This window comes from Sceloporus undulatus, chromosome 6 (genome assembly GCF_019175285.1).
Source record: "Sceloporus undulatus isolate JIND9_A2432 ecotype Alabama chromosome 6, SceUnd_v1.1, whole genome shotgun sequence".
Classification (NCBI taxonomy): Eukaryota; Metazoa; Chordata; class Lepidosauria; order Squamata; family Phrynosomatidae; genus Sceloporus; species Sceloporus undulatus.
Genome location: NC_056527.1, coordinates 50,553,591 through 50,575,035, shown reverse-complemented (window position 1 = coordinate 50,575,035; position 21,445 = coordinate 50,553,591). Strand labels below are relative to the sequence as shown.

The 21,445-nt window shown below is 40.3% G+C and overlaps 1 protein-coding gene across 1 annotated transcript in view; it reads right to left on the bottom strand.

Moving 5' to 3' along the window:
- RBMS3 (RNA binding motif single stranded interacting protein 3) overlaps positions 1-21,445 on the bottom strand; it is an 809,235-nt gene that overhangs the window by 623,612 nt on the left and 164,178 nt on the right. The gene's annotated exons all lie outside the window — the stretch shown is intronic.

The following is a 21,445-nucleotide window of genomic DNA, read 5'->3' as shown; positions in this document are numbered from 1 at the left end:
TGCTTAAGATCTGTTCCTCCTTGGCATAGCCTTACTTGCAAGAATAAGAACATCAGAACTGCTTTACTAATCCAGTATCCTGCTGCTCCCAGCAGTGATCAGCCAAATACTTTGGGAGAAATCCCCCAAACCAAGACTGATGGTTAATTTGTTACTATGGATTTCAGCAGTATTCTGTCCCTGAACTTGGATGTGCCACTAATTGATCACAAATAATAGTAACTCATCAAGCTTTCTTTCTAACAGTTAGCAAGTACAAGGTGGCCTGTTGACTTTCCAAAATTCTGTAACTAGCAGGCAGTGAGGTAGCCCACAAGAAATTAGACACTGGCCTACCAGGGGCTTATACAGAGTAAGCCATCCCACTCCTCTCTGCATCAGATCCTTGCATATCATTGGCTTTTACTTTGGGCTTGCTACATTGCTTAGTGGTTCCATTCTCTGCCTACATATACACAGAGAGGCTGCAGCAGAATTCTCAACATTACATCTTCCCCAAGCTGCTCTCTGGCAAGCCCTAACAACAATACTTCAAAGTAAGGCAGAAGATGTTAAGATAAGGATGTAATGAATACTTTCAAATATTTCTTGTCCTCAGCAGGAAAGGGTATTATAACACAGAGAGATATGCTGCAGGAAAAAAATGGTCAGTCACCATGAGATGGTGTGCATGTGTGTGAAAGCGTCATTTATTAGTTATTTTATTCATTAAAATAGTTATATTTTCGTTTATATCCAAGGATCTCAGCACAGCATACAATAAAAATCCGTTTAATAATAAGAATAGTTTTCACATGGAAACTGATATATTTAGGGGGACACATTTTTCTGTTTAAAAACTTTGGTATTCTGCAAATGTTTGCACAAATAAAATGAATTCCAAAAATCCTGAAATGAAAAAAAAAAGATTTAAAAAAAATGTACAAAATCTCATATAAACCCAAACATGAAAAGAAAATGTTTGCAATCCATTTTTTTTCCTTCTATGTGAGAAAGAAATAAGTGACACCCCCATATTAGGAGAGGTCTGACAAAGTGTTGCAAGGCTCCATTTATAAGAGTGAGAATTCCTCCCAACATCTAGCTTGGAATGCCAAGAAATATAGCTCTAACTGTAAAGCAAGACATGTGAGGAGATTTGGCATGTGGGGATTTTATTGCTGTATGCATTTAGATAATGGGAAGATGTGAATAGGCTGCCAGTTTACTTACAGTGATATAAACCATTTAAGGACAGAGGCAATTGTATCTGGAAAAGTTGCAATGAACATGTAAGGGCTTAATGTTCTTTGTATCCATTTAACCTAATGCTCAGCAAACTATTTAGTAAGACAGTTTTCTGCTCCTGATACAGAGCAATTAGAGACAAAAAGGGATTGGAAGGCAAAGCCATATGAGACTGTCTGATTAGGGGAAAGAGTGTATGGGGAGGAAGGGAGGGGAAGAAGAAAGTGCTGGTTTTCAGTGAGAGTTTCATTTCAAAATCTGGAGAACAGAGAGCATTTCAAAATGTTTCTTGTGAGCACAGCATCCTCAAGTACAAGTGAAGTGATGCTTTATTTGATTTCCTCTCTGCTTCATAGAATCATAGAGATGGAAGAGACCACAAGGGCCATCCAGTCCAACCCTGCATGCAGGGACATGACGTTTCAGACATGGAGGTGTCTAATTCTATTGGGGAATAAAATACTCACTTAGGTTTCTGCATTTATATAGAGATAATCGAAAAAGGCCACTAATCACAATGGGCACAATTGCTACCTGATGAGGATGCTCTAGCTGGAATTCTTACATTGAGCAGAGGATTGAACATGATGGTCTACAGGACCCCTTCCAACTCTATGATTCTCTTACCTGAAGAATGGGAGCCAGCAAGCATCTCAGAGGCAGCTGATAAGTTGCTACTGAGGGCTGCTGTTGTACTCATGGCCTACCTGTGAGCTTTCCATAGGCATGTGGTTTATCAGCTTATTGGGGTGGGAGAGAAGATTAGACTAGACAACTGATCGAGCAAAGCTTCTTTTATGGTCTTTGTTTAAAAACGCATAAATATAATCATGATACCCAATGATGTGGAAGATCCTTGGCTAATTGAATGGGGGGGGGAGAGGAGACAGATGAAAATGTTCAGTGAAAACTATCCCATAAACATGTATTAATTGCTCTGGGGTAAAGCAAAGTAATTAAAGAAGGAACGAGGCTAGAGAACAAATGATTAAAATCTGTAGTACATACGCCCAAACATTTTTGTTTTACTCAGGAAGTACCAGATAACCAGAATTTTTATACCATGTTCATATCCATCAGCAAACTATTGGCTAGTAAAATGGTCAAAGATCCAGATTCTATCATGTATTTCCTACATTTCCTACAACCATAAGGGGGTTGATCCAGATTAAGGACTTTATCACACAAGCCTGCAGTCCCACAACAATCATGCTAGTTTAAGAATGGAAGCATATCAGTTTGACATCATTTCTTATCACACTTTCCTCCACAATAGTGATTTGGCAGTCCATGGCCATGTTCCTGGACATTGCTTCTTCAACAGAAAATCTGGCACCAAGGGCAGAAATAACATGGAGAGAATAGGGATAGGTTTCTACCACAAAAAGAATAGCGATTCAACAGGTCTCAGAAAACATTAAGTGCTGAGGCAGCTGGTGAGGCAGGCTCACCTGCTCTCCCCCTTTCCCTCTTTTTTGCTGGCACACATTCTGGAGGTGGCATAGGGGCTAATGTACACAGTCAAGGAATGTACAAACCTCATTGTGGCTATGTTGTTGAGGAGGTCTAAATCAGAAAGTTGTTATGTGGTGGTAGGCTCCAAAATGAAGATATATAAACATAGACATTTTGAGTTTATAGTTTCACACTGTTTAACCTGTTGTACGGTTCACTGGTGGCTATGAAGCAGAGGTAGTAAGATGCTACTTTGCAAGTACAGACTCTTTCTCACTGAGCATCTTCAAAGTTAACTACTTCCAAAAGTGACATGTCCATTGGAACTCCATCATCACAACCCACCATTTATGCACAATACTGAAGAGCTTTGCAGTGGTTCCGGTCCTTCCTCTCGGGCAGGTCTCAGAGGGTGCTACTCGGGGACTGTAGCTCCAGTAAGAGGTACCTCACTTGTGGGGTTCCTCAGGGGACTATTTTGTCCCCGATGTTATTTAACATCTATATGAAGCCGCTGGGTGAGATAATACAGAGTTATGGTGCTGGGTGTTCTCAGTACGCTGATGACACCCAAATCTATTTCTCCATATCTCGTTCGTCGGCCTCGAATTCCGATGGCATCTCTTCTCTCAATGAATGTCTTCAGGTGGTAATGGGCTGGATGAGGAAAAACAGATTGAAACTGAATCCAGACAAGACGAAGGTGCTCATGGTAGCGGCCCCGAAACCAAGAATTGGGTTGCAACCTCCAGTCCTGGATGGGGTCACACTCTCCTCCAGCGACTGTGTTCGCAGTCTGGGGGTGCTCCTTGACTCGTCACTCCTGATGACAAATCAGGTAAATGCGACGGTCAGGAGTGCCTGTTATCAGCTTCGGCTGATACGCCAGCTGTGCCCTTTTCTGGAAGTAAGGGATCTCGAGACGGTTGTGCACGCGCTGGTAACCTCACGCCTTGACTTCTGTAATGCACTCTACATTGGGCTACCCCTGTGCTTGACTCGGAAATTACAGCTGGTTCAAAACATGGCAGCCAGGCTTGTGTCAGGTACATCTAGGAGGGACCACATTACTCTGGTTTTGAGGTCCCTCCACTGGCTGCCTATCAGCTTCCGGGCCCAGTACAAGGTGTTGGTTATCACCTTTAAAGCCCTAAATGGCTTGGGTCCAAACTATCTTAGAGACCGCCTCCTCCCGTACAATCCTCCCCGCGCTCTCCGGTCCTCTGGGAGGAACTTACTGCAGCCTCTAAAATCTAGGCTTGCGGCAACCTCCCAGAGGGCGTTCTCTGCTGTCGCCCCCAAACTCTGGAACGACCTGCCGGATGAGATCCGTCAGATAACATCATTAGACAGCTTTAAAAAAGCGATCAAGATGGATCTCTTCCGGCAGGCCTTTCCAGATTAACCATCCCGGCCCAGGTTCCCAGGTTCCCTGATTCCCTCATTCCTCCCGTGGCCCCATCTTAGTGATGGTTGAGGATCAACAGAGGGATATCAGGGTTTTTAGTTTTAACTGCTGGTTTTATGCTTGTATTGTGTTTTTAATATGTTATAATGTTTAATACTGTCTTAAGGGGGGGAGGGATAAAGTGTTTTTAATTGCCATATTTTATATTTTACTGTTGTTAACCGCCCGGATTGGTTTGCCAGAGGGCGGTATACAAATAAATATTATTATTATTATTATTATTATTATTATTATTATTCAGGACTGAGACGAGCCTCATCATTAAAGTTTGCCTAAAAAGGAAAGCAAGGAAACATCTGAGTTTGCCATTGCTCCCCAGCCAGCACAACATTTCTACAGAGCATGTCAACTTGTCCGTGGATGCCTTGTCACTCTAGCTACTAGGGTCACCAGAAAAGCTGCCGCAGGTCCCTAAGCCTCTGCAGTAGTCAGCCTGACTGGAATCCTAATTTGTGCTGTGTAGCAACCTTTGCTATGCTGTCTGCATGTTTATATGCATGTTGATCTCTTGACATTTGGTAAAAAGAAATTCTATTTGCAATAAAGAAGTCACACAGCTTGAGGCGGCTTTAATGCAGTCTACAAGTTCATTGCTGCAGAGAGAGAGAGAGAGAGACCCACAGTCAGTAGTGACTTTGTACATCAGGTTATTGCAGTCATCTTCAAGACTTAAGGTCAAATTTTTAAATAAAGTGTAGCCCATGACAAATAAATTACAATGTGTAACATAGTAAAAAGGTGAGGCATTAAAAAATAGTTCAGAATATGGACACAGTTTTGCTCTTTCCTTCCAATTTACACTACATATTTCCCAAATTTGTCAGTAAGGATGAATGTATTCTTTCCCTGTAGAATATCCAGTCTACACAAGTATATCCTAAACCTTTTAATTACTTTATACTCATATCAAGACCAACCATTTGCAATCTGCAAGAGTGAAAGTGTATACTATGCAATTGGCAGAACACATGCGGAACTGTGGAATATAGTAAATTGATATAAGTGAGTCACACTGTTGGTATCTGTATCCCAGAACTGTTAAGTGTGTCTGGCAACAAGGACTTTCCAGGGTTTCAGGCATGACTCTTTTCTAGTCCTACCTGGAGTTCCCTGACAGATCCTCTTGGTCTCCTTTGTAGATATTATCAAGGCTTGATTTTCCAAAATCAGTCAAGATAAGTGTGTTCATGGTGGTAAGCTATTCGACTAGGACAGATCAGACTATCCCAACTCAAGGTCCTCCAGGTATGTTGGTATACAATTTCTCCATCTGTAGAGAGCATGGATACACTTGCTACATAGGAATGATGGGAGTCTCAGTCTAATACTAGGTACAAAAGTCTGTGTTCAGTAAAGTGTACTAAAGAGATTACCATTTGATTTTTTTTTTTATAGTATGTCAGACTATTGGGCCACTTAGATCACTGCTGTTGACTCTGAATTGGTGGCAGCTTTCCAATATATCAAGCAAAGATTTATCTCAATCCTGGTATCCATGATATAGCTAATTGGAAAGGCAAGGGACTAAATCTTAGAATGTCTGAAGGGAAAGTGTGTGCTTCCTGGTCAATGAACCACCATAGAAACAGGTCCTAGATACTAACTAAGGGAAAGTGTGGCCACAAAACTGCTGATATTTGAGTTGTTTGAAGATATCCTCAGCCCAAATCATAAATATGTGCAATCTTTCATCAATCCTGGCTACAAGAAAAGGGCAAGAATACCCATTTTTTTCTGCAGAAACAGTCTCCCAAATTTGGATGAAAAAATCATGAAACTACACAATATACCTAACCCTGCACAAATTCTGTTTTAGGCTCTGTACGTTTGGCCTCTAATAACAGCAATGTTCTCCTTATCACATGAAGACAGAGTTTTATCCTTCAAGAGGATCAAATGATATAGCTTCTCCTCCTGTAATTTTATGCCACCCGCTTCTTTCTTGAGTGATAGAAGAGACATAACAAAACAACCCTAAAGAACTAGACCCTTCATTCTCCTGTCACATTCTCTAAAAGCTGGGCTGGATGTTCAACAAAATCATGTGGCAGAAACAATTTTTCAGAGGATATGTCAGTTCATACCAGAGATAGGAACTATTTTGTTAAATGGTCTACCACAGCTTGCTTACTTGCTTGCTTGCATGGTTGTTTGTTGGTTGGTTGGTTTTATTAACCCTAGCATACACCAGGTATAAAATCAGTACATCAAGAGTCAATCAAGATAAAATTAGTAGGCAGTATCTGGTTTCACAACAGGATTTATTTATTCACATCGTATTGCTGGCACTTGGAGCTGGTTTTTCCATTGGCCAGACAGAGGCTTGGGTGGCAGATTTGAAGCATCATGACAAGGGATCATATTGTTACTGATTCATCTATTATTTAAACATGTTTTATATTCAAGGATGAGAAAGCGTTCATGGAATTTTCCACCTCAGGGGCCAGTAAAATTTGGTTGGCTTTTGGCATTATGTAACAGGACTTGGGCAAGGAGAAAGGTACTATTTGCTGGCCTTGTCTCAGGCAGCAAAATGTTGGATCCCTGGATATATATCACCTAACGTTTTGAAGGAAGCAAAGAAATTGACTACAGCATTGACAGCATGAACCAGATTTTCTTACTAGAACATTTCTGATAGAGGCTTTGTTGTATTTTTTGGTCTGCTTGCATGGAAGATTCTTAGGGAAAACTCACCCACACCCATTCACATTCTTGTGCTGTCACTGCCATATGTTTCACCACCTAATGGTTCCTGGCAGCCATTTTCATTTTTCAAAAAGTCTACAGTGAGGGCAGGAAATCTATGCCTCACGGGAAAGTCAATTAGACTTTGGCCCTGTACAGACAGCGAAAAGCGACGGCCTGTGGGCTGAGTCATGGCGTAGCATCCATATGATCGAGGATGTGACCCGACCCCAATGGTGCCATTTTGGCACATTCCCATTTATACAGTGCATGCCATAATGACACCACTGTGGCGCAGCATCCAAACAGCGCAGTGCAGAAAGGGCGTCACCATGGTGCGTCAGCATGCCTCTTCCAGGATGCTGAAAAGAAGCTGCTTTTCATGACTTCTTTTCATGTCTTCTGGAGGCTGCAGCCCCAATCCAGGGTGAAAAGGGGTGCCTGCATGCCCCCCATCTGTATAGCCCCTTTGTTGGGTTCATTGATGGCCTTGTCCTCATTTATGGCCCTCTCAGAAAACCTTGAAATAATTCCCACAACTACACAATTGGGCTGGAAGGAGGGGACAGAGAGACGACAGTTTACAGTAAAAGCCAGCTATCATGCTATAGTAATTGTGTGCTTACTGTATTCATTCCAGTGTTATATTTAGATATAATCTCAGAATTATTTTTGAAGTGCTCTGAATTCTCTCAGCAGCTTGAGCTCAGTTCAGCGGCAACTCATTGTGTTAATGCTCTCACTGAAATAGTTTCAGTGGCAATTAACAGCAGAGAGGTATTAGGAAGTAGTTTTCAGGAGCAATGAGAAAAGCCGAAGTAAGATGAAAAACTAGTGACTTTCTTCCCTTGGGAGACCAATATTAATCGAACGCCCGGGCAGGAATTTGCCTCAGTAGCAATGAGTCCTGTGGAGCCGTAACAATCTTGACAGCACCAACAAGTTACTAATTTTGGCAAGAAAGCTGTGTTAAGGGAGCCACAGTGGAAAGGATATAATTATATCATAATATTACAGTATAATATCATGAACGCAACTCATAAATGCTGTGAATACTGGATGCTTTCAGAAACAAAGCTACTGCTCTACGGGGATATTATGCATAGGATCTGCAACAAAATGTTATAGTATGATGTGTTGCTGTTTAAGATGTCAGTCAGCCATATCCTCTTCCAGGATATTCCATTCTGTTTCCTCCCCTCCCCTCCTCTCCCCTCCCATCTACAATTTCGAGTATCCCTTTTCTAGCAGTAGCTATTATACAACCAATGAGCATGTCCAGCATGTATAATTTCATAAAGTTCACACATAATTTTGTACATCTTCCCCCTTACTCATCTTTTCTCCTAAGCTAAAAGGCCCCCAGCATTGACATCTTCCTCCATACTACTGTTGTTCTAGATTCTGAATCATGGTTCTCCTTCTCTGAAGCGTCTTCAGCTCCACAATATCCTTAAAACTGTGGTGGCTAATCTGCACCCAATATTCCAAGTGTGATTATAGTACCACAGGTCTCTATAAAGGCATTATAATCATGGCTATTTTCTGTTGCTTTCCTAATGATTTCTTATTTTTGATTTGATCTTTTCACCTCAATGTCACTCTGGATCAACTTTTTCATTGCACTGTCCAGTACAATCCCAAGAACTCTAACCTGGTTAGTCACAGCTAGCTCAGTTGCTATGTCATGTCATATGTATCATGCCACACCTTCTCAAAATAAACCACATTTGCTATTTTAATGCCCATTCCCTTCTTTATCTCTTTGCTGTCTTTTTTGTTCTAGCTACTCTAAATAATTGGGTGTTAGTAGCAAACCTGGATAGATTCAACCAAGGAAGCCATAGCCCTTAGTGTGCAGGACCTGAGCAAGGTGGCTGATACCATGCTGACTTGGAGGTCTCTTATTCACAGGGTCAATGTATATCAAAGTGGACTTGACCAGCAGTTAACACCAATCAAACCAGAGTTATGGAGACCTCCCATAACTCCAGAAAATTTCCATTCAGCTTACTGGGTGTTCAAGATGCAATTCCACAATCAGCTGTACACAATGGTTCCTCATAACATATTTTATATCATCCTTGGAAATTGCTGATTCTTTCCTCTTCACTGAAATAACTAGTATATCCTGTGTATTCTCTATTATGCCTACTTCTGTTTCGCCAAGAAATTAAATAAAACTCCAGATTTATGCCCCTAGGATTTATGAAGGCTCATGCTCACATGAACACAGTCTCCCCATAAGCAGGGGTTCCTTTGTTCCCTTCTGTTTCAGAAGACAGATACACACACATGCCTATGTTTGGATACATTTTTACAGGATTCTTGTGATTCATCACTTGAAAACTTTATATGATACAGTCAAAAGTTAGTCATAAATAAATATCACATCTGTATCCCTAAAGATCTACTCCAAAACAGTTTTATTGATCGGAGGGAAGGCTGCAGGAGGAAGACAAGAGAAAGACCCAATTTTGCTGATGCTGATTACTGAAGTACACTATTGGATCTTTGCCCAGGTTGGAGAGATCTGCATGACAACAATGGAATGGCATGGAAAAGTGTTGTGTCTCAAAGGAAAATATTTAGTCATGTTATTTTTAGATTTCCTTATCTCTTAAATGAGTATGCGTCAGTACCATACTGCTCTAAAATTAACATCCTCTGTCCTTTCCTTTCACTGTGGTTTTAAATGAACCAGTCACCCCTTCTTTATTTATTTTAAATGATCAATCATTTGCTTAAATATTTTTGTTTCAATATTTTCCAAGGAAATATTTGCTTAAATACTATTTTTTCTAGGAAATCAGTGTCTCTGAGATTAGATCTTCTTAATCAGAGTCCATAGTTAAAGAGTTGTAAAGACTGTATTTCACAGTTTGCTTCTAAAACGCAAAAGAAAACATTCATTAATTGCTCAAGACTTCTTTACATGAAGAAAAGGATATGATGCATCATGTTGCCAACTTAGCTGCCCATAAGGCTTTCAGCACTTGCTTTCTCTTTAATATTCATTTAAACTGGAAGAGATATCACATACAATATAGTATATTAATTCTAACATTCTAGACCTCCAAGCACAGCAACAGAGGAAAATACATGAAACAAATAATCTTGGTCTGTTTGTAGCAGCATAACAAGAACCTGCTGAAAAATGCTAATTATTTTTCAGTGAGAAGTTGAGATTAATGGATCTCCCTTTGTTTAGCTGCATTAATGAATAAACGATAAAAAGGGGATACCTTTGTAGTTTCTTTCCATGAACCATAGTTAAAATATAATATTATTCCTTCAATAATGCTTATTTTATTTTAATAATACCTTTTTAATTTTTCTTTGAAATCACTTAATACATAATTGAGTATATCTGGAGGGAAATGCTGTTCCCATTTTACAGACAGTAAAGTGAAACTGAGGCCTTTAATTTGGATGGAAATGATATTGTAAATGTATTGTTTATATTATTTTTATTATTAACTGTATTTATATCCTGCCTTTTCCTCCAGACTGGGACTCAATACAGCTTTATAGGTTATTATAATATTATTTTCATTTTCTGAATTACTTAATGGATAGGATCCTATGCAATACATCCTGGTGTTTTATTTTGTTTTAAAATGAGTTTAAACAGTGTTTTATGCAGGTGCAATATGAAACAGGTAAGCCATGATGAGAGAAACTACTTAATCCTTTCTTTGAGAGGTGCTTCTTTACTTCACAACACATGTGAATCCCACATGGACATGGACCTTTGCAATATGCAACTCAAGAAGAGAAACCTTGGAACAAAGGATATAAAAAGACATCAGACAATTTTCCTACGTAGACCACCATATGTACTCTGATTGGTGCAGGGCTTGGAAAAAAATATTTTGGGGGCTAGGAACTACAACTCCTAGAACACCACCACAAGGATGGTCAGCAGCTATGTTGGGAGGGGAATTCTTGGAATTGTAGTCCAAAAGAGATTCTCCAGACTCTGGATTGCCACGGTCTCTCCATGATCTCTCAAACAAATGTGTTCCACAATACCAATCAATCAGTCTTTATTACAGTCTATGACTAGCATTTTCATTGATATCTACTATCCATCCCTTTTTAAAATTCAAGATGACAGAGACTGATCCCAGAAACCTCTGTGTGCAAAGCATAAGGGAACTGACACAATCCTCCTTTCTGCCTGCCAAAGTATCCCCCACCTCCATTGCTCTGCAAATAAATGCTCACTAATAAAATGAATGCAAGCCATGCTCTTGGGCAGCTCCCATCAATTTTCAAGGGGAAATTATCATAACTCAAAAGAGCATATGTTCTGCATGCTAAAGGTCCCTGGTGCAGTTCTCTCATAGACTCAGTTCAAAAAATCAAACACTGGGCAGACCAATGGTTTAATCCAGTATAAAGTAATCCCCTATTCTTAATAAGGCTTGCACACTAGGACATCCTGTTAGATTGTGTCCCATAAAATAAAGACACATCAAAGACTGAAATTGTAGAGATACCTGTCTTCTGAAAGTTGCAGCATCATTCACATCCAAGTATACAGATTGAAATTAGATTGGTGCAATCAAAATTAATATTACATCAACATCTTGTAATCCTAACGTTTTGGTGCAATTTGGATCAGTGTATTGAGTAGCCAGCTGTCTAGTACTAATTTCATATCCTTAACCACTACTACTACCACCACCTCACTCACTGTGTGTAAACAATATCACTTTTTTCATAACACATATTGCTCTGTGTCACATAAACCTGATTTACACCTTGGCAAGAAAATAATGTGTGCTCATCCTAATTTACAGCAGCTGAATGGATGTTGAATCTATTTGGGGGACAGAGTTCATCACTTTGTCTAGCTCCTTTAAAGTACAGAAACCCAGGGCAGGTTCACCACCACACAGACATGGAAGTCACCAGCAACATTGTGGCTGAATCCTCAGAACCTATATTCTTAATGGATAACATGTAAAGTTACATTGTAAGCCTATGGAGAATATCACATGGGAGGCTTACCGTAAGGAAATCATCATGAAATTGTCCAAAATTGTGAAAAAAGCGCGATCGGGGTTCACACCCCTACACGCTTCTCTGGTCAGTAAATTGTCATGGAGGAATCAGCACTTGCTTGTCCCATGAATAAAGCATCCATGAAGCTCCATGGCAACTCCACAGATGCTTACTCATGGGACAAGTGAGTGCCAATGCTCCATGACAATTTACATGGGAGAAGCATGTGGGGGTATGAACCCCAATTGAGCTTTTTTCACGATTTCAGACAATTTCATGCTGATTTACTCACAGTAAGCCTCCTGTGTGATATTTGTTTTAAACAGCAAATTCACTTACTCTTTTTTGCTGAGTGTTCCAACCCTGCTCAGCTTGTACTACTAAATTTTAAAAGAAGCAATTTGTGCATATTGAAGCACTGTGCCGAAAACTCTCTTACTCTCCGGCTACATGCTTAGAATACATACAAACTTTGTGTTTGTCATTCGTCATGCTGAGCAGGCAGACCTCTCCTTTCTAATCTCATCAATGTCAGAGTGATTGTGAAACCAACAGCTGTGTCAGAGCAATTGGAAAAATAGATTCAGAACAAAGGGGAAGACCCATCTCAACAGGGCTTCTCCCTCTAGAACATAAGCTCAGCTTCAGCGGAACGTATAAATATTTCATTCACTATTTTGTACTGTATCACTCCTGTGCTCTCCCCTGCTCTCCCACCCCACTTCCATCAGCAGTGCTTCTAAATGGTTTGGCCATTTAATGTGTTGTAAGGAATTAATTATTATTTTTTGCTAAAGAAAGGGCATATTTTAAAAACTAAGCAATCAAAATATTTGGGGGGCTCTGATACCAATTTAATTTATTTGCATATGGCAAGAGTCAAGTTTCTTTAAGAACTGTGATATTCTTTACCCAGTCTTGCGTGTATTCAGCAGCAATAAAGTAACACATTCCTGGTTAGAATCCCTATGCGAACTAATGAGTCATTGGAGATGGAGAAATACAACTGTACTTGCACAGGCAGCTATGCAACTACAGGGGGCAGTAGAAACACAGAGAGGTACTAACAGATTCCTATTTTATTTTTTGCCTTGTGTGTTCTCTATTGAGTCCTTGCCTATATCACTCTATAGGCAAACGACTTTATTTTCTGCCTGTCTGCCTGCGTCTGTTTCTGCAAACTTTGCAGTAATCACATAGATCAGAGGTAGTCAAAGAGTGGTTTGCAACTGTGTCCCCTCCTGCTCCCCCAAAACCGAGACAAATTACTATCTCAATTTTCATCTCCCAATGCCCTCTAGAGGACATGGAGACATATTTACTTCACTTTTGACCAATAGACCAATTTAAGCCCTGGAGAGCCTGAATTGAACAGGGTGTATTCCACTTACTTCCTGTCATTCAGAAAGGCATCTCTTCAGCCTAAAATCATTGCATAATGTCTCCCCAGAGGGTGTTTGATGTGCAACAATGTTTGTTTGTGTGTGTATTTGTTCCTTCCATGTGGTCAGAGGTGTACAGCATTCCAATGTCTTTTGGGGACCTAATATGGCCTCCAAGGTTGCCCATCCCTGATGTAGCTGGCCCCATCCTCCTTTATACATCAGTCATGTAGTCTCCTTAATACTTTCTATTCACACAAAAGGATCTTTGATACTCATTCCAAGTGGTTTCAGTCCAAAACCAGCACCAAGGACAACAGTGTTTTCTGCGTCATGGTATAAAATGCAGATCACTTTCTCCAATGTGGCATGGAAGGAGAGGAATAGTACTTGCAGCCAGTGCAATGTTTTGCTCCAACTAGAAAGCTAATTCTGATGGTCAAGTTGACAGATCTTGGAAAATATCTGGGACACCAAGACAGATGTTCACTGGCAAACTGAGAACTTTACAATAATGGCAAATGTCTTGGCTAAAACTGAGCCCAATTTCTACCAGGCCTAAATTTGTAGGCTAGTTTAGATGGCCCAGTTGTTCCTAGGAATACTGTTATAGCAGTATTCCAGTTGTCAGGGAGAAACAGAAATGAGAATGGGATAGAGGATCAGGGATCACTACCAGGGGCGTGAGTGGAAAAGAAAGAGTCTGGGGACAGTGAGCTGTTTTGCAGCTCAGCTTGCAATCTAAGACCTCAGACGGAGAAAGGACTCAATTTACAATATTGGTAGGCCTTAGAACCAGAAATCTATTCTTAATTGAAAATGAGTAAACTCATTAAAGCAATGGTACGTATTCACCTATGTGTTACTAACAGTTGATTCAGTGCATCTATTCTAGTTGGAATTAATCTATGAGTTTCGGGCCTATGACAGCACCAAATTTGTATTTTAAGTTCAATCTTTACTAAGTTCAGTTCTGTCACCCTTTGAATTATTCACTTTATCTCAAAAAGAATTTTTAAAAATGTACCTAGGGGCTAAATGCTTCCCAACTGTGGCAGTGAAGTGTGCCTCACTAATTTGTAAATTCCCATTTCCCTGACTTTTTAATCTATTTTGTTGAACCCTGTACTCTTCCATTCTCAGGTTCTGTGGAGTACAACTCCCTGGTTTAATCAAAAGGAAGGTGTCATCCAGAAAGCCTCTTCCAAAAGCTCCTTGTTCATTTAAATATTCTAGAGGTTAGGAATCACAACTATTCTAAACAGCTGTCATTTTTTTGGGTTCAGATTACCCAATAGTTCCTCTCAAAGGGATTAAATTAACAACACTGCTTAATCAGATGGTGGAACTACTGTACTGGGTGACTGCGCTATTACATTGTTAACCATTATTAAAGATGCAAGATTCATCACTCTTCAGTATCCCAATAGTAATGTAGTTTCCAAAGTCTTTCTACATGGTTGTCCAATGCAATTCAATGACTCCTAGAATGACAACTCAATATGAGAGTATAAGTGATGTCTGTCAGCTCTTCAGTCCAGAAAGGTCACTAAAATACAACTCTGAACTGGACATGATAAGTATGTGAATTTTTTATTAGGCACCAGAAGGGTGTCTTTTTAATACATTTCCCAGCAGTACTGTCCAGCCAGTTTGCTAAATGAGCTTCAGAAAGTTATCTTATCTGACTTGGACTCTGGATTGGGATCAGACATGGTATCCGGAGCCTGAGCTAATCACAATTGTTTGAATGAGCTTCAGATGTTATTGCATGAGATGATGGGCAAGGTATATAGTAGCTCATCCTGTAAACTATGCTCTAGAGCAGTAGTAGAAATCATGCGGCCCTCCAGTTGTTGTCAGACTACAAATCCCATCAGACCTCACTAGATAGATAACAATTCCAGAAATGTTAAAATCATGAGGAACAACAGTTTTTCCCCTGGTGCTTTTCAAAAGAAACAGACATTTTCAGAAAAAATGAAAAACACAGTATTAACACCCTTTACAAATTGAAGTAATTTTTCTACTTTAGGAATTAAATGCATTATACATAACCTGGCTGGGCATAAAATTAGCATATCTCACATATATCAAAAATATTCAGCATACAATTGCAAATTGAAGTTGCCTTTAAAATGTTTCTATTTAGTTACAAATGAAGCTACAAAGCCCTGATCTAAGGAATCTGGAAGGAAACTCTTTGCTAGTTTGCCAGTTTGAGGAACAGGCAAAAGAACTGTGCACATTAGTAAAAGAAAGAACATTAAAGGCACAATATGAACCATATAAAAACTAACCAATCAACCAACAAATTTTGTTTCCATTAGCTCTCCATAATGTCAAGCAGAACATCAAAAGAACTGAGAAAAGGCCAGGAACTGTAATAATTTGATAAAGTTTTACATTAAAATCCTTCTCTTACATCGTGTTTAGAAATGATTTCTGGGTAATAAATATGTGGACTCCTTGCCTTAAACATTTTTTCATTGTTCTTAAAGAAAATGTTTCACAATCTATTTTTTCCCTTTTTCTGGCGGGGGGGGGGGGGGGGGGAAAAAAAAAGGGGGATGTTTTCCTAAACTTTCTGCCCCCCCCCTTGGGGCCTTTGCATATCTAAACTTTACCACTGCCTGGACTGGATATGGCTGCTGGTACTTGAAGTCAAAAACCAATTAGAAGACTGCATGATTTCTTTTGCTAGACTCTTCCCTAACATAATTAATTCTGTCCTACAGCATGAGATCAGGAGGAATTTAGGATGTCAATAAATGAGTCCTTAATTGACTGGGCATTTTGGGGCCTTTATAAAAGGCTTAATTTAGATGTCAGAGACAAGAAAACCATTCCTTTGGTTAATCTGATTCTGGCTAGGATCCAGGCAGTTATATTTAAGATCAACCCATAGAAATCAGTGAGGTAAGATAGTCATAAAAACCTTATTGGTTTCAATAAGCCTAGTCCAAGCATAGTTAAGTCTGGGTTCAACCCATAACACATGCCTTCTGGGATTTCTGAGATCTCCCTACTCCCTTACATCATATCACAAATTCTTTTTTGAAAAGTCTCTAAGTTTCAAAACTGTTTTGAAATTGGCAAAAAGAACTAAATTTTAAGAATGTTGCTTTTGGGATCCTTACTACTGCTATAGTCTATTTTCATGATATATTTTTACTTGGAAGCAGGATAAAACCAGAGCTAATCCAAAATTACAGATGGAGAAATCTATCAATTTTACATTCTTAAGCACTCAACTCCTGGGCCTAGATGAAAAATCTGTTTTGGTTTCTCCCACTTTCTGGGTTTCCTTACAATCCCAAATTCAAATTCTCCCTATCCTGAATATAACAACAATAACAACAACAACAATAATAATAATAGTATTTATTTATATTCCGCTTTTTCTCGAAAGAATCAAAGCGGATTACAGTAATATCAAGATAAAATCACATACAATTTTTAAATACAATTAAAAACCCCAAACCCCCACCCCCTTCCCAAATATAAAATCATTAATCAATCCCTAAAGAGAAATTAAACAGGAAAAATGTAAAACATTCCAGGACCAATAAAGTATAAAAAAAATGGGCATATTTGGGCAGGAAAAGTGTCATCTTCTAGAGGAGGGGGGAATCAGAAGCAATGGTATTAATGACACTTCCAGCGTTACAACAATGGCTTAAAGGTGAAGGTAGGGAGGGAGGCAAGTCAGTAGACCTGGTCTAGTCTGGAAAGGCCAGCTGGAAGAGATCCATTTTAATAGCCTTCTTAAAGGCTTCCAAGGTGGTAATGTGATAGATCTCATCCCGCAGGTCGTTCCAGAGCTTGGGAGCGGTTGATGAGAAGGACCTATGGGTCACTGCTGAAAATCTAGTCTTCTTAGGTTGTAGCATATTCTTCCCAGAGGACCGAAGTATACGGGGTGGATTATATGGAAGGAGACGCTCCTGCAAGTCAGGACCCAAGCCATATGAAGACTATTGTGAAATAAGTAAATTATTTAAAAGGATAAGTCAAAATGAAATTTTTACCCAGCCTTGTTAAAAACAAATAATAAAATGTGGCATTACTAACAAAGTTTCTGAAGTGCAAAGTGATACACACATCTGGATTTCTCATGGATCCATCTGAAATGGCTCTGAAAGAACTGCCAAGATCCAAGGACAGCAGCCTTACATAGGAAACACTAAGTCACAAAAATAGCTGTAGGAATTTTTCTAAAAAGCAATTTATAATAACAAAAAGAGCTGAGAAAGGGGTTATTATTCTTGCAGTTAACCAGATCACACACAGGAAGACTCCAGAAATAGACATGACTGTAGTAATAGGAGATCAGTCGTAATGATGCAAATAGTGGTGACTAGCAGCAGCATTTCAGACAGATGTACCAAATGCAATTTTTAGTATAGTGCATTTTATGTGACATTTAGTATCTAAATTTTAGACTCATGGCAAGCTGCTATGATTGTCTGCAGAAGCACATAAGTTATAACTGTTTAGAATGGAGACTACCAACATCTGTGTCAATACAGTGTTAAACAAAGGTGATTCTGGTTACAATACTGTGTCACTTCTAAATGCTTTAGTAGAAACATTTAGGACTGAACATCAATGTTATAAATTGACACCAAGTGTCAGTTTGTTCAGTTCCTTCTGTCCTTTAATATTGGTTAAAGTAATTCCATAGTACAGTAGAAAGTAATAGGGATGAAATTTCAGTAATCAGGTGGATGTGTCAGAGAACAGTTCAGTTCATCTTTATTACAGTCATAGACCAGCACAGGTAAAAAGGGGATACAGAATAAAATAAGGTTAAAAACAAGCTAAAAACATAGATTAAAAACAGCTTTTAAAATATCCTTTTAAAATCCAGTGTGGCAGGGCAAGATTGGTACTAGCCTACAGAGAAGATCATTGTCTGACAGATTTTAACCACAGCTGCACAGAATCTGGCAACACTGGTGTCGGAAAGCAACAAAGCAGTGTAAAATTGACTGGTGTGTCCTTGATATTTATACAATAAAGGTGAAATAAGGCTGAAGCAGATGTCCCTGTAGTATGAGCACTTCAGTAATATGTGCTCTGTTGTCTCTATTTGGCCAGAATCACAGGGGCATAATCTGTCTGAGAAGGGGATCTGCTTGTATCAGCCTTCAAGGACAGCTGAGGGAAGAGCAATGGCATCGTGCCGAAGAAAAGGCTCTCGGGTGTTTGGGTAGTTCACATTTTGCTAAGTACACCAGCGATGCCAGGTGTCTATTGGAGTCATTAACAATAAAAGTTGGGGCACTATGTCTTGCTGTCCCTCTGCATAATGCAGAAGAAGGAAAATATAATTATTTTTACTATTCAGAAAACAAATTTTCTAACTAAAAAAAGAAAAGCAAATATTGAAATATCAATGACTATAAAACACAGAGATGCAGTATCAGGTTTCTTGTGGAAGGAAGGAAGGAAGGAAGGAAGGAAGGAAGGAAGGAAGGAAGGAAGGAAGTTCAAAATGTATGATCTACATACAACCATATAGTTAATTGAGGGGCCTTGGGCCAGTCATTATCTTTCAGGCTAACTTTCCAGGTCTCTTGTGAGGATAAAGTTATGGAGGAGAACTATGTACACTCCTCCCTGAGCTCCTCTGAGGAAAAGCAGCATATGAATGTAACAAATAAATAAAATAAAAGGCACGGGGTTGAGACGGCCATGGTCGCCTTGGTCGATGATCTCCGTCTGAGCATCGACAGGGGAAGCGTGTCCCTGTTGGTGCTCTTGGACATCTCAGCGGCTTTCGATACCATAGACCATGGTATCCTTCTGGGGCGCCTGGCTGAGGTGGGAATCGGGGGGCACTGCGCTCCAGTGGTTCCGTTCCTACCTCTCTGGGAGGTCCCAGATGGTGCAGCTGGGGGACGTGTGCTCCAGCGAGCGGGCCCTTAAAACCGGGGTCCCTCAAGGAGCCATTCTGTCCCCCATGCTATTTAACATTTACATGAAACCGCTGGGAGAGATCATCCGGAGACATGGGGCGCGGGGTTATCAGTACGCTGATGACACCCAAATTATTTTCTCTATGTCTCCGACTGATGCAGTGACTGGGGATGGCGTCTCTCCTCTCGTGACCTGTCTGGAGTCAGTAATGGGCTGGATGAGGGAAAACCGACTCAAACTTAATCCAGAGAAAACGGAGGTACTAGTGATAGGTCCCCCTGGTCCAGGAATGGCGGTGGTTCCACCTGTCCTGAATGGGGTCACGCTCCCCGTGAAGGACTCCGTGCGTAGTCTGGGGGTGCCTCTTGACTCGTCCCTTCACCTGACTGCTCAGGTGAATGCGATGGTCAAGAGTACCTGTTATCAGCTTCGGCTGATTCGCCAGCTGCGCCCATACCTGGCCCAGAGGGACCTTGAGACTGTTGTACACGCTCTGGTAACTTCGAGATTGGATTTCTGCAATGTACTCTACATGGGGCAACCCTTATACCAAACTCGGAAGCTGCAAATGGTGCAGAACATGGCAGCGCGGCTGGTCACTGGTGCTCCCAGGACCAGCCATATAACACCTGTGCTTAAAGATCTCCATTGGCTGCCCATCCGCTTCCGAGCCCAATATAAGGTGTTGGTTATTACCTATAAAGCCCTAAATGGCTTGGGCCCAGGATTCCTGAAGGACCGCCTCTCCCCATACATTCCGCCTCGCACCCTCAGAACATCTGGGCAGCAACTCCTGAAGGTGCCTGGGGCTAGGTTGGCTGTTACTGCCAGAAGATCCTTTTCCACAGCTGCCCCAGCCCTTTGGAATACGCTGCCCATGGAGCTCCGCTCGTCTACCACCCTGGCCCAATTTAGGAAGGGTCTCAAAACCTTCCTATTTAATCAGGCATTCCCCGACTAAATATCCTGTGGGCCTCCCTCCTCGCTCGTGGCCGTGAGGTTGGGCTAGGGGTTTTTTATTGTTTTTAAGGATTGTTGTTTATATGTGTTTTTAATCTGTATGCTGTTTGCACTTCGGTGCATTTTGTAAGCCGCCCTGATCGTTTGGAAGGGCGGGGTATAAATAAAAATTTTATTTATTATTTATTTATAACACCAAAACACCGTAAGGGGTGAAGAGCAGCTGGAGGGGAGCATTTTTAAAAATGAAACAGCACAAGATCACATTGTATTAGGAATACTTTTTAAATCAGGGATCTAGTGGTTGCTTTTTTTTTCCAACATAGAAGTAGCCAATTTATTTATTCTATTCCTAAGTCTTCCCTCTCCAAGCTGACTATGAAAAAAAGTAAGAGAGGATAGGAATTTTGGCATGTCTCCAAATGAACTGGAGTCTGAATGCCTTGACTCTGGAGATCCTCCACATTTCTGTAGGCATCTCAAGGGCTCTTGTCAATATTTCATGGAAGATATCAGCACTTTTGATGAATTCCACATGAATACATCATACAGTGAGTTAATAATAAAGCAAAAGGGTGGGGGAGACATCACAGAAGAAGCCTATGCATGTCTACTCAGAAGAAAGGCCAATTGTATCCACCCTTTATTTCTAGGTAAATGTGTATTAGCTTATATTCAGAACCAATCAGATACAAGAAAAGTAAAGAAGCCTGCTCACAAAGCTCTTTAAAAAGTGCAGTTCAACAGAATGAATATAAGAAACTACCTTCCACAGAGTCAAACCCTTGCCCTGACTGGTTCAGTACTGTCTACTTTGACAGTCAGGAGCTCTTTGAGGTCTAAGACAAATCATCTGCTGTCTGATTCTTTTACTTAGAGATGCTGGGCATTGAATTTGGGCTGTTTCTGCACACAAGGCATGCACTTTATCATTAAGCAATATTCCTTGCTCTTTTTAAAAATTAAAGAATAATTCTGCAGTGGTCAGACTTCCTGTTTGCTCAACAATTGTCTTACTGTATGTATGTGTAGCAGGAAAAATGGTAGCCATGGATTTACATTACATGCATTTTCTTAATCATTTTAGAGACCCCTATAAATTTACAGTTTGAGCATTATACTAGGACTCTGAAGACCAGGGTTTGAATCCCAATTTGGCCATGGAAATCCCCTGCATGACCTTAGGAAAATCACACCTTCCCAAAGTCAGAGGAAAGGCAAAGGCAAACTCTCTTTGTGGGCTTTTAAACAGAGGCTGGATGGCCATCTGTCAGGGATGCTTTGATTGTGAGTTCCTGCATGCCAGAGTGGGGTTGGACTGGATGGT